This window comes from Macaca mulatta, chromosome 3 (assembly GCF_049350105.2).
Source record: "Macaca mulatta isolate MMU2019108-1 chromosome 3, T2T-MMU8v2.0, whole genome shotgun sequence".
Taxonomy (NCBI): Eukaryota; Metazoa; Chordata; class Mammalia; order Primates; family Cercopithecidae; genus Macaca; species Macaca mulatta.
Window position 1 is genome coordinate 4219306 of NC_133408.1, and position 10381 is coordinate 4229686.

At 53.6% G+C, this 10381-nt stretch overlaps 1 long non-coding RNA gene across 1 annotated transcript; it reads right to left on the reverse strand.

The window, feature by feature from the left end:
- Nucleotides 1–2595: 2595 nt before the first annotated feature.
- LOC114676699 (uncharacterized) lies at nt 2596–4857 on the reverse strand. Its single transcript, XR_003727760.2, has 2 exons — nt 4151–4857; nt 2596–3156 (listed from the first exon to the last, which is right to left on the reverse strand). It is a non-coding gene; the product is annotated as an uncharacterized LOC114676699 (long non-coding RNA).
- Nucleotides 4858–10381: the final 5524 nt, after the last annotated feature.

Genomic DNA, 10381 nt, shown 5'->3' on the forward strand with positions numbered 1-10381 from the left:
CCGCTCCCTGCTTTGAGCTGTGTGTTCATGTCTGGAAACTGCTTGCAGTTGCCATGAGTAGCTATGGATTAACCCAGTAATGCCGCACTGGCCCCTGTAACCCACACCCTATAGCTTAACATTGTACAGCTGATCACTCATCAATGCTATTTCTGTAAACTCACGAGAATTCCTGATAGAAAACGTGGTATCAGCTGCCTCCCTGACCCCCACTTTCCTTCCAAACCATATGAACTGCTGCCCATCGGCGTGTAGATCCAGGGCGACTGGCATCTGTGGCAATCCTCAAGCTTGGCCCAAAGAAACTCTCCACTTAGATTAATTCTGCCTCAGCTTCTTCCTTTTAGGGGGACAATAGTGAGCCCCTAAAAGATGTGTCCACCCAGAATCTATAAATGTGACTGAATTTGGAGAAAAGATCTGTGCAGATGTCATTAAGGACCTCCCGGTGAGGTCATCCTGAATTGGAGCGGGCCCGGATCCAATGACAATGGTCTCAGAAGAGAAGAGACGGGGAGAAGACACACATAGGGAGGAGTCACGTGCAGATGCAGGCAGAGGCCACTGGAGCCACCAGGAGCTGGAAGAAGCAAAGGGTTCTCCCTGGGAGGCCTCAGAGGAAGGGCAGTGCGACTGCCACCATGACTTTGGACTTCTGGCCCCATCACTGTGAGAGGACAGACAGGTTTTAAGCCAGGCGGTCTGTGGTGCTTGGTTATGGCAGCCCCGGGCGCTCACGCACCTTTCCAGAGGTGCTGCTGCCCAGGAAGCGTTCCGCACGCTACACCTGGTTTCCTGCCTTCAGCAGTAGTTTGTGCATTGCTGCACATAAAGCCACCTCCCGCTTTTTAACGGCTGCCTGTCACGAATCCCACTGTCTGGGTGTAGCATGATTTATTTCTCCAGGCTCTTATCCGGGCACGTTGGAGCAGTTTCCAGCTTTTGACTACTTGCAGGTAAAGCTGTGTCAGTAGCCTGGTGCAGATGTCATTCAGCATTTGTGTGCATGTATCTGCAGACCTGCTGGGTGTGTGTACTGTACGTTTCTATACCTGTTTCAAAGAAAGCATCGCACGTTGCTCACACCAGTAATCGGTTAGGATGCCTCTCTCCTACTCCTCACCGACGGAGGGTTCTCACATTTTGTCATTGGCAATCGGATAGATTAAAAACGGTCTTACATTCTAATTTTAACTTGCATTATTTCTTTTTTTTCCCATTAGTGCATGTATCTTTCCATACGTTTAACAGCTTTCATATTTCCCTTTTGTGAACTGTTTTTGTACTTTGCCCATTTTCTATCACTTGACTGGTCTTCATTGCATTGATTTCTAGAACTTCTTTATGTAGGAGCCAAATGAAGCTTTTCCTGTGCCTTGCATTGCAGATTCTGTCTCATTTATCACCTGTCTTTGTTTATGGTGGTTGTTTTCCACCAGGCAAACATTTTTAACTTTATTATTATTTCTTTTTATCCATTTTTGTGACTTCTGAGTTTGTGTTCTATTTCAGAAGATCTTCCTCCTTCTAAAACTACTAAAGGAAATGGCTCTCTCCTTTCTTCTAGTATGTTTATGGTTTCTAATTTTATAAAAATATCTGCTGTAACTATAACATATGGAGGGCTTAGGAAGTAAAGTAGGAATGCGATTTTATTTTTTTTTTAGAAAACTAGTTGTAGTTTGGTTGTTGTTCAGTTGGGGTCTTCTGAACAACTGGAATTCATCACACCGATAGACAAAATCACCTTTCCTAACTACCTGGGTGTGTTTGGATCCATTTCTGGTTCTTCTGCCTAATTTCTTTGCTCTCTGACTAGTGGGTCCATGTCCCAATTACTGCAATTTTATAGGCTCTATGAATGCGAAGATCTATTTTAAGATATTTCCTAATATCAAACCATCTTCAAGTCTCCTAGGTCATGGCTTACAGTTTTTAGACAATTTAATTGACATTTTTATATTGCTATTCATTCATAAGATTGGCTTATGATTTTCTTTCTGTGCTTGTCTCCTTGGGTTTTGGTATCATTCTTATGGTAGCTTCATAAAGAGAACTTGGAAATTTTCTTTCCTTATTTATGCTTTGCATCCATTTAAATATTATCAGTTCCTTAACAGTGTGGTGGAATTGTCTGGGCCTGGAGCCATTTGTAGCTTTGTTGCTGTATCAGCATTACAGTCCTAGGCACCTACAGCTATGATCAGTGGTATAGCAGGTGGGTAGTGTAATAGGAGGGAACAAGACGACTGGGAGTGTGATGCCTGTAAAGAATCTAAAAGTGATAGTAAAACCAACTATTATTACCACATCCTGCCAATTCTAAACAGTCAGCAAGAGAATACACACCCTTTTAAGAGGACCCACCACTGGCATATCATGGAAACATACCCTCCCTAGCAAAGTGGCATAACTCCTGAACCTCTGCTGGAGCACAGCGCCCGGTTTTGTGGCTGGGTTTGTACGCAATTACATTATATTCAAATCACACTAGTTTATTTCCCCAGAATGAAAAGGTAGAGAATAAGCATTTTTCATCAAAATTAGTTCTGTGACATTATTATAAAAAATATGAAGGAAACTCCCAAAGAAATCCTAAACCTTCAAAAATTATTAAGTATGGCAGCTCCTCAAAACAATTAAACATCGAATTACCACGTGATCCAGCAATTTCTTCTCTGGGTATATACCCAAAAGAATTGAAAGCAGAGATGCAAAGAGATATTTGTACACTCGTGTTCACAGCAGGTTTATTCACAGCAGCCGACAGATGGAAGCCACTGGAGCGCCCGTGGATGGAGGCGTGAGCAAGTGAAAGATGGTCTACGCAGACCACGTAGGATCTGGCCTCAGAAAGCAAGGACATCCTGACACGCGCCACAACATGGACGGACCTTGAGAACCTGATGCTGAGTGAAATAAGCCAGGCACACAGGGACCGACACCGGGTGGTTCCACTTGTATGAGGTCCCTAGCGGCGTCCGGTTCGTAGAGACAGGAGGTGGAATGGTGAGTGCTGGGGACTGAGGAGGGGTGTGGGGAGGCAGCGTTCAAAGGGGACGGGCTTTCAGTCTGGGAGGATGGGAAGTTCTGGGGATGGGTGGTGGCGATGACTGACAACAATGTGGATATGCTTCATGCCACTGAACTGCACACCTAAAAGTGGTTGAAACGGTAAATGTTATCTTATGCATATTTCACCACAGGAAAATAAATAAATAAATAAAGCAAGAAGTTCTTTAACTTGTTGAAAGTAAACAGAAAAATGTTAGAAAAACTTTAAACAGAAAAAAAAAAAAAAGGGAGAGAAGAGATAAGTAAAGTAAAAGCGCCAGCTGCCTGGGTCTGCGACCTGGCCAAGCGTCTCACTCGGAGACGCTCCCTGCAGGCCCCCCTGTCCCTCCCACCCCTCGCCCTCCACGGGGACCCAGCCGGAGGGGATCTGGAAACGCCTCTGGCTTTGCTCACCCGGCCTGTGTGGCCCCCAGTAATTCTGGGCAGGTCGTTCCTTCACCAGCACAGCACCAAGCTCACGCCCTCTTTCCCGACCTTTTCCACCAACACAATCTCATTAGATCCTTAATCCTGGTCTTACTTCATAAACGCATGAGTTTTATTCCAGGGGCTCCGGGGTTACTCTGCCCATGAGAAGCCCTGATAAACAGGGTGCTTTCTGTGTGGGGCATAGGGGTCACCTGCAGCAGGAGGCCTGGCTGCCCTGGGGGTGTCCTTCCGGGCTGGGGTGCGGTCCTTCCAGCACATCCTCCTCCTCTAGAGTCCCTGGGAGGGCCCAGGCTGTCCCCCACCCCCATAAGCCTGGCTCCCACTGGCAGGGAAGGCCTCATCTTATCCGCAGAGGGTGGGCCTGGATCAGCAGGAAGCCCACGGTCTCCTCGTGCCTGGCACCCTCTGGAATAAGAGACAAATTACTGGCGGAGGTTGCAAGCTGCTCAAAAAATTCACTCTAGAAAAGCAGGGGCTCCGTTCCCCAATCAAAGCCTTGGGGCGGATGTCCATGTTTCTAGAACAGTAAAGTCATTCTGCGGTGTTAGCCCATGGTGAGAGAGAGTCTAGAAAGTCTGATATGTGTGTTTCCTTTGTAGGATTTCCTTCCATCTGGAGGCGGAAGGGGTGATCAGCAGGCACTTACGGATGATCTCAGCGGTGACGGCTTCGTATTCCAGGGGCTTCCAGGGGGCTGGTGTTCCTCCGCACTCTGGCCTGTCCAACTCTGAGTCTCAAATTTGGGGCTGGCAGACAGGGTCACCATGGTGGGGGGCGCCTCATTTTTGCCGTGGCTGGGTGGGCAAGAGATATCCACAGGGCTGGGGTGGACAGAGCAGCCATCCTGTGGGTCAAGTTAGACCCTAGGTCCCATTGGTCAGGGACACCCCCTACTTAGCCCCTTATCCCTTCTTCAACGAAGACATGAGCAACGTGGGCTCCAGGCGGGGAATTCCCATGCCAGCTGTGTGGGCAGGACGCAGCTGCCAGTGTCGCTGTTGCCGGCGCCCTTCCCTGTTCTCACGCCGTTTGCATTCTTGGGTACAGCCTGTTCAGTTTCTGCTCCTGCCCCGCCCTGGCAGCCACGATACCCTCAGGCCCTGCACTTGGGAGAACCAGCTCCAAAGTGGGTGAGGCTCTGTCTGGGACAGCGAGTCCCAGGGATCCCCAGGGAAGCCACAGGCTTAGGAGAACGCCGGGAGCCGCTGGCCCCAGACACTTGGTTGGGCAGCCGGGCTCGGCAAACCTCTCTGTGGCCTCCTGTGTGGAGAGGAGGCGGGGAGCTGGTTAGCCCGAGGCCCAAGAGCCGGGTAGATGCATGACTCAAGGTCACCTTGGGTGTGACTCATGGCCCTGCACTCCCAACTGCCATCACACTTCCAATAATAACCGTACACATCACCAGGCCCTCCTGGGCCGGCGCTGCCCTTGCTTCCTGCGCACCTGCTCCTGTCGAAATTGACTGGCTTTGCACCCACTGTACAGACGAGAAGACCCTTTCCATCCTGGCCCGACTGGGAGCACGTGACAACTGTCTTTAATTCCCCATGAGTGTGTTCCCATGGAGGCACTGCCATGGGTGACAGTGGGCTGGCCTCACCCCCTTGACAAGCAGGGCATCACGGGGGAAGGGCAGGCACGCTGCACTAGGGGTCTTAGGACACTGCTGGAACTCCCTGGGACCTGGAGATTTTGCTGGAAGACCAAGCTGTCACCACTGCAGATTCAGCAGTCAACCCCATCCTTGGGGTGCCTGATACTGTCTTTGGGGGCTGCTGGGTGGGGCTGGTGGGGGTGGAGGGGCGCCTTGTCCTGCACGCCTCTGGACGATGGGGGATAGTTCTGAGAATCGGCTCACTTGTTCCCCATGCCTGTCCGTCAGGCCACCCCAAACAAATGCTCCGGGAGACACAGCATGCTCACCCGGGACCTGATCCCAGACCCTTCCGCTGGGGGCTGGTTGGGGCTCCCTGGCTGGTGGGGTTCTCTTGGGAGGGCTACCCTACACGGAGGACGGCACTCGCTCCATCCACGCTCATGCACACACCGTCAGCTGGTGGAGGAATGAAGGGTGCATGCGTGGCCCTCAGCCGTGCCTGCCTGGAGGTCCCTTTATGACTCCACCCCCCGGAGGAGGAAAAGGAAAGGAATTCTCCTCTTCTTTTTCTACTTTGAGAAAAGTCTTAATTCTCTTCCACTGAGCCTCAGGCCACAGAGGCCCACGAAGTCCCAATGGGCATTCGCACGGTGGGCTCTGGCCAGGTTTGCACTGCTGTACTTTGACAGTTTCCCTGCCCCACCCCATCCAGCTGCCCTATGGACTGGACGGGGACCTGGGCACTGCAGGTCCCCACTCCTGGCCTGGCAGTGGTGACTGGGAGGGGTCTTTCGGTGTCCATGTGAGTGGGGACTTCTTTCTCCCCTTGCTGTGCGTGGACTCACCCATCCCCTCTCCACTCGCTCACAAAGCGGCACGTGCACACCCCTGCAGGACCCAGGGTGGCTGCAGGCCGGCGTCTCCTTGGCTCCCCAGCACCACAGCTGCAAATGTCCTTTGTCCTCAGAAAGATGCAGAGGGGACAGGCCTGGCGATCTCCCAGACGGCCTGCATTTACGTTCCCAGGGCCTGCTGGTGAGAAACGGTTCCCACAAACCCCCATGGTCACTGGTCGGGGCGGTACCTCCACATCCTCATGGCCCCCCTTGCATTTCGGCTGAGTCCTGCTCCTAAAGGGAGGGGCTGCCTTGCCGTCTGTTACAGGTCCCCTGCCTCCCCCCAAGAAAAATATGTGGATGCCCTGACCCTGGCACCAGTGAACATGACCTTACTTGAAAGTCGGGTCTTTGCAGCTGGAAATAGTTAAATTAAGATGAGCTTACACTAGAATAGGATAAACCCTGACCCGATGTGACTGGTGTCCCCATGAGAAGACAGACACAGACACACGAGGGAGAAGCCATGCGCAGCTGAAGGCGGAGATCAGAGGAGCGCTGCGGCTGCAAGCCCGGGGCTGAGGCGGGCAGGGGGCGAGCTGGGCTCCCCACCCCAGGACACGTGACACTGCAGAGAATGCCATGAAGTCCACTGCGGTGGGAGCTCCAGGTTCCTCCTGGCTGCTCTTTACTAATGAAAACCAAATGCCTCCCAGGGAGCCCGTGCCATGCACCTCCTGGCCCTTATCCAGGTGTCTCTTGGATGCTGGGGGGCCCAAGACAGTCATGTGCTCCTGAGGTCAGGACATGTGAGTACTGGACCCACACGTGGGATTCCACCCTCCACATGCTCTATACCCAGGGTAAGCAGTGGCTCTGTCAACAGCTGGGTAGCGGGAGCCCTACAATGGCAGGGGTGACCCAGGCGTGCCCAGTGCCACCTGCAGGCTCTCACCACAGGGCCCAGCGACCAGGGTGGACCTCCCCCTCACTGCTCCTTGGGAACCCCCATTTCACTCAGCAGCCCACAGGGGGAAGCAGGCAGCCACCCAGGGCCCCCAGGATCAGGGAAGCTCAGTGACAAGGCCGTGACCCTCACCAAACACACAAGCTCTCTGTCTGCCCCTTGGCACATAGGCCCCCAAAACATGTGTCCTTGATGTTTGCACAAATCACCAACTCCTGGACAAAAACAAATATAATTAGTGAAGGCATTAGGTTAATTCTGCCTCCAAACAAGCTAAGCAAGGGACACGCCTGAGCCGGGTAGGCATCCCAAGGACCCCCAGCCACACCGGACACAGAGGCTCTGCCTGTCTGGACCACCGGAGCTCTGCTGACCCCTCCTGTGGGCGACGGTGTGGCCGGTGATGCCCGGGGCTCTGTGGTCAGAACCATCACGTATTTTCAAAACAGACCCCACAGGACCTCTCCACAGCAGTGAAACGTGCTAACATTTATCTTCCCAAAATACTTCTTCAAATATGCATGGGAAAAGTTCTAAACCCAGAAATACGCTGCCAGTGCCCTTCAGAAACAGAGTGCCTTCTTCAAACCACCAGGAAGTCCCAAAGGAGACACTGGGGAAACTTTTGCGTGTCCTTTGTGAGTTCACACGTCCCGTGTGAGTTCACCGGGGTGGCCACCACAAAGGACCCCCAGCCGGAGGCTTCGGTAGCAGACGCGGATCTTCTCTTGTTCTGGAGGCTGAAGTCCGAGGTCTAGGCGTGGCAGGGTCAGTTCCTCTGAGCCCCTCCCCTTGGCTTTCAGGTGACCGTCTTCCCCCTGCGTCCTCATGGGCGCCCCTCTGTGCCTGTCTCTGTCCACATCTCCTCTCTTTATAAGTACACCAGCCATGCTGAGTTAGGGCCCAACCTCACGCCTCCTTTTAGCTCATCTCTTTAAAGACCCTATCCAAATAAGGTCACGTTCTGAGAGTTAGGGCTTCAACAGGTCATGTTTGCAGCACACAGTTCATCCTGTATGTCCCTACGAGGTTCCACTGCACCCCAGCTTTGCACGTTCACCTGTGGAGTCTTCTCAATGCTTTTTCAGGTAGGAACCATCAAGGCAGGAGGGGGGACTTGACTCCGGACCAGATTGAGGACTGTTGAAACAAGAAGGAGTCAGGAGCACCTCTCCATAAGGCATGCCCACCAGGGCCAGGTCAGCTTACCATTGCCACGGCAACACCCAGAAGTTACCACTCCTTTCCCTGGCAATGATCTGGAAGTTTCTTTTTTCTAGAAATTTCTGAATAACTCACCCCTTAATTTGCATGTGGTTAAAAACGGGTATAAATATGACTGCAGGCCTATCCCTGAGCAGCTGCTCCCCAAGCTGCCTGGGGGTGGCCCTGCTCTGCAGACATGATCACGGAGCTGTGACACAGTCACCTCAGTGAAGCTGTTTCCTTTCACCTCCCGCTCACTCTGGAATTCCTTCCTAGTGAACCCAAGAACCTTCCTGGGCCAAGCCAGCTTTGGGGCTCACTGTCCTGCATCAGTTCCAGAGGAAGAAACTGAGGCCGTGAGAGCTTTTTCAACACAAGGCAGAGCTGCCGCGCATCCCCTGCTGAATAATCGTTGCCCGTGATAGGAGCCTCACCTTATCTTTGACACTCATCTGCAATGCTGTTCCAAACAGCCTGCCTGCCAGTGCCGAGTGGCTGAGAAGGGACACCGTGGCGCCAAGCATACGCCAGGCCTGTCCCGCCATATCAGACTCCAGCATGCAGCAGTCACTGCAGAGCATCAGACACGTGTCTCCACGCTTGTGCCCTTGGGCAGCTCCGGGGTCAAGAGTGCGGACAGAAACCTCGAGGGGAGCTTTGGAATTCTCCAGGCAAAATTATCTCCGTTTTGGGAGAGGATGGGGTCCACACTGGGGCCAATGGCAAAATTAGTAAGACACTAAGCTTCTCAGAGTTTGGTCAGCTCCCACACTGACTGACCCAGGAAGTCCCAGAGCAGCTCAGGGATAGCCATGACCACGTGAGTTACGGTCAGCAGCCCCTAAACGGCGTCCACACAACAGTGTTGCGGGAAATGAGAACGGGGTCAAGTACACACGCTGTATGTTTTAGGGTTGATACAGGTAGAGATGGGGACACACAAAACACTCCCGCAGGGTTGGCCCGAGGCCACGCTATCCTGAGCTCTCCAGGCCAGCCAGGCTTTGTCTGCATAGAGAAGCCTGGGGGTGGAGGCTGCTGAGTCAACAGGGGCTCTGGTAGATTGAGAAGTTTGGGCCAACTCCCCAGGTCCACCCCTCGAACAAACCACCTAATCAAGGGCTCTGCATCCAAAGCAGAGCCAGGTGAGGGGACCCCCAAAGCAGAGCCAGGTGAGGGGACCTAGGGAGAGGCCCTCTCTGCCAACACAAACCCATCTTCCTTGAGTGGACGCGGAAGCCAGGCTGAGTCTAGAACCGGTCGGTGCTGGCACGGAACTGCTTCTCGGGGCGCCCCCTCGAAGGGGCTGTGCAGAGTCAAATCCCACTGCATTTTCCTGGCTCGCCCAGCGAGCCCCCTTTCCAAACAGGTGGAGGGAAAGCCGGGATTTGTCTCCTGAGTTAGCTGGAGGGACGCTGAGATACAGAGCAGCAGGAAGGCAAAGTGCGGCATCTTCCGCATTGGCCAGCATGGAGGGCCCACTCAGGCAGCCCCTCTCCTGGGCCTTGCCCCTCAGCCTCAGGGACAGGTGGGGTGTGCCCCTGCTGTAGCCTCAGGGAGGCTTCTCGAGCCCTGGGCCTTGTGCTTTGCTATGTGACTTGCTCAGGCCTGTGGGTGTACGGTGGACTTGGTACAAGCAGTGCTGGGTTGTGTGGGTGCAGCCAGGTCGGCCCCTGGTGCCCTGTGTCACTGTGGCCATGTGTCCTGGCCAGCCCATGGGCCAACGGAGATGAGGACGCAGGAGCAGAGCTGCAGCCCGCCTGCAGCCCAGAGCTGAGCTGGGAGCTGAGCCGGGAGCGTGCAGCAGCTGTAGCTGGTGAGCAGGAACCGTAGGCTGTTATTTCAGTGTTTCCATCAGGAGTGTGTGTTACACAGCACTGGCGTGACAACAGCTGACTGAGGGGCCTGTGTCTGCATCACCAAGTGTACCCCGCCTGCACCCCCACCACCCTCATGGACCCCTGTCGACCAGGTGGGCTGCAAGGTCCTGACAGGCCCAGCCACCATCTCCCTGTGATTCCCGCATTGACCACCTCAGGCAGGAGCTGCTTCCAGCCTCAGAAGAAGACTCCCAGGAAACCCCACACATTCCATGCTTTTCCCGTGCTTGGTTTCTATTTCCCTGGTGAGGAGGCCCCGTTCGCTTCTGAGGAACGAGTCCTCCCAGGAGGAGGATGAAGGCGGACTCGCTGTGGTCCGCACTGATTCACCTGCACATGCCCGAGACCTGTCTCAGCAGCTGTCACTCACTCCGCAGGTTTGAGAACAAGT